Below are 3,437 nucleotides of genomic sequence, written 5' to 3'. Positions count from 1 at the left end.
CCATCTGCTCTCCCATCCCAGCCTGACAGCTGCCCTCCACTCAAGGAGACCCCCACTTTCCCAAATCCTTTGGGACACAGGGGCTGCTGGAGGCTGTCCAGGACTGGGGCAGCGCATTCTGTGGCACCAGGAGGGCACTGATAGGAGGTGGAGGGAGCGTGGCTGAGATGGGGCAGGGCTGGGAGGAACACGTCTTTCCCTCTTCCCTGTCCCCTGATGCAAAGCTTTGGAGGGTGGAGAGGAGCAAGAGAGACAGCAGGAGCAGGCAGAGAGCAGTCCCAGAGACCCGCCAGGAGGAAGTCTTGTGAAGGGCTGAGAAAGAGACAGACCTGGGCTTGGGCCAAGAACACAACCATCCGTCCAGGCTGCCTCTCGAGGGGTGGAGGACAAGGGGGCCAGCATCCGCTCTCTTCCAGGGCTTTCTGGGCCTCTCCTGGGCCATTTCCCTCTATTCCCCTGTGTTCAGGTGACACTACCGGGGCCGTGGGCCAAGGTGATGGGCTGACCCTCGGAGATGCCCAGGCAGCTGCCCCTCATCCCCATCTTGGATATATGACAAGGGAGTCCAGAGGGCCTGCATGCACCCTGCCTTGCCTGCTCTCGGCCAGGCAGCTTTCCAGGCTGGTTTCCTCAGGTCCCTTCCTCATCTCCCCAAGCCACCCGGCAGCCTGGACATCTAGATGTCATGGCCACCACCTCCCTCCAGCCCGCAAGGCCAACCTCTGGCCTCCTACCTTTTCGGTCGGGGTCAGTCATTCATGTTCCTACTGAAGAATTTCTTCCTTCTGCTCCCCGCTTCGGCCAAAGTGAGGCAACAGGTCGGCTGCACTCAGATAATTTTCTCGAGTTCGATGCAAAGGGCCCGTTTTGAGAGTTTCAGTGCAGTTCGTCACCGGCCGCGAAGTGGCTGGCCAGAGCCGGGGCTCGGTGGTTGCGTCCTCCGCGGAGGTCTAGGGCCCGGAGGCCTGATCCGCTCCTTCCTCGTCCCCCGGAGCGTCCCGGCGGCCCCCGGCCCAGTGATCCTTCATGCTGATGCCCCTGCCGTCGCGGCCGGGCGAAGGTGGTAGCGGGCGTTCACTCGATCCTCACCTGCAGGCGCACGTTGAGCATCACCGAGGCCACGATGTAGAAATAGGGGAAGTTCCTGCGCAGACGCCAGGCCAGGTCGAAGAAGGCGATCAACGTGCGCGTGAGCCCCTTTCAGAAGGCACCGTAGGAGCCGCGGATCGCGGCTGAGCGCGCCAGCCGCACTGCCACGCCCGACAGGGCCGCTGCTGCCACCGCCGCAGACAGAGCCCCCGACGCCGCCATGGGCCCGGGCCGGCGCGGGCCCCGCGGACCGACCGCAGCACGAGCTGGCGGACAGGTGGACGCGAGGCCTGGAGCCGCTGGCCAACAGCAGTCGCGTCCCACTCCGCCCTGTTCCGCCGCGCCCCGCCTTCAGTCTCCCCTCAGGGGCTGGGCTCTCGATGACTCCTCCGCCACAGCCAAGGCCCCACCTGAGCTGCCTAGGGACAGCTCCGCCCCCTCGCCTGCACGCACATTGGCGACCGCCTGCGCAGCTCCGCCCCTAGCATGGCCCTGCCCCTTGTCGGGTACCACAGAGCTGCTGCGAACGACTCAGCCCCCCCCCCGGTACCTGCCCCTCCGAGAAGCCCCGCCTCCTCCCAGACTCCTAAGAGAGCCGGCGGGCCTGAAAGCTTTTTTTGTCAAGTGCTGCGCTCCTGGGATCCTTTTGCAGAATGCGCTATTCTGCAAGGAAGGCCCACCCGGAGCTCTTTACCCGTTTACACCATCCCCTTTCCCTCACTGTCTCCGCAGAAAATCTGGCCAGCTAGCCACTGTACTTTTAATTCATGTTTTTTCTGGTAACTCTGCACTGTGGAATTTCACCAAACCTACATGCTCATTTTTCCCCCGTTCATGTGTATTTCGTGAATGCTCCTTTACCCCCATTGTCCTTACCTTTCATCCCATGGTGATTTCTATGCACTCCTCTTAGTCTGTCTTTGCCCTGGATGCTGCGCAAGGTCTTCTCAGCTATACATTTGCCCTCATTCATTGCTGTTTATCTGCTCTTGGGTTTTAAAGCCCTTTCGTGGTTTCATCTAATCTTTTTCTAAACCAAATCCAATTCAAAGTCCATGACATTTTCAGAATTATTGAAATGTGCTTGCTTCATTGTAGTCAGGACTTTTAAAAACCGTCTGCAAAAGTTGATTCATGAAGATTTCATCCCAGTTTTCACAAGGAGGGCTGGCCTAAGTTAATACCTTACTAATTCCTCTCAGAATGCCTGTTCACAGTCATACTGAATATCTCTGTGACATCTGTATAAATGTTTAAGAAACCCAGCAGATTCATATACACTGATTGAGCAGTTGTCCTGGAGAAGAGAGAGTTTGAGAGGCACTAGGTTATTGGATCACAACAATATAACCATGCATGAATACGAATGCATAAAAAAAATCAGGGTAGATAAATGTCACATTATTGAACATCATTTACTCTGGTTAAGGAAGTAGGAAGAAAGACATACCTTTTGTTTTTCGTGTATATGTATGTATATCCATTTGTGTATCTGTAACTATTACTTGTATAATACAACAAAAATATTTGAAACAGAAGGGGCCACATGAATATAGACTTAAGCTACATAGAAACCTTTTTTTTTTTTTTTTTCCTAGACTGGATCCTGCCTCATTCATGTGCAGAGCCTGTTCCCTCCAATCATTTCTGAAACCTCTTCTTGGCCACATCTCATTTATCTTTAGCATTTTATTTTGAAATAATTATAGACTCAGGGAAGTTGCACAAATAGCACAAAAAAGACCTTGTGCCTTTTACCCACGTACCCCAATGGTGACATGTTCTGTAGATGCAGTATAATATTAAAACTAGGAAACTGACACTGGTATATTACTCTTGACTAGACTACAGGCCCAATTCGGGTTTCTCCATTTTTCTAACCTGCATTAATTTGTGTGTATGTGTGCCTGTATCGCTCTAGCAATTTTATCCCATGTCAGGATTCATGCAACCACCACTATGATCAAGATACAAAAATATTCCAACACCACAAAAGAACTGATTTGAGCCACCTCTTTGTACTTACTCAGCAACCCTATACATATTTTGTTAGAGTTTCATCTATTTCATTTCCTTTAGAATGGCTGTAAATGGTACTGTGTGCTTAATTTTGGTTTCCACATGTTCACTTTTCATATACAGAATGCAATTATTTTTAAAATTTATTTATTTGGCTGCACCAAGGTCTTAGTTGTGGCACACAGGATCTTCCGTCTTCGTTGTGGCATGTGGGATCTAATTCCCTACCCAGGGATAGAACCTGAGTCCCCCTGCGCTGGGAGATCAGGGTCTTAGCTACTGAACCACCAGGGAAGTCCCTGCAATTGAATTTTTAATGAAACTTTTTA

General features: G+C 52.1%; 1 pseudogene; it reads right to left on the bottom strand.

Moving 5' to 3' along the window:
• Positions 1-982: 982 nt before the first annotated feature.
• LOC615899 (small integral membrane protein 10-like protein 2A) lies at positions 983-1,510 on the bottom strand (annotated as a pseudogene).
• Between the last annotated feature and the right edge of the window lie 1,927 nt (positions 1,511-3,437).

This window comes from Bos taurus, chromosome X, assembly GCF_002263795.3.
Source record: "Bos taurus isolate L1 Dominette 01449 registration number 42190680 breed Hereford chromosome X, ARS-UCD2.0, whole genome shotgun sequence".
Taxonomy (NCBI): Eukaryota; Metazoa; Chordata; class Mammalia; order Artiodactyla; family Bovidae; genus Bos; species Bos taurus.
Note: the sequence above shows the minus strand (reverse complement) of the source record. Positions and strands in the feature narration are given on the sequence as shown.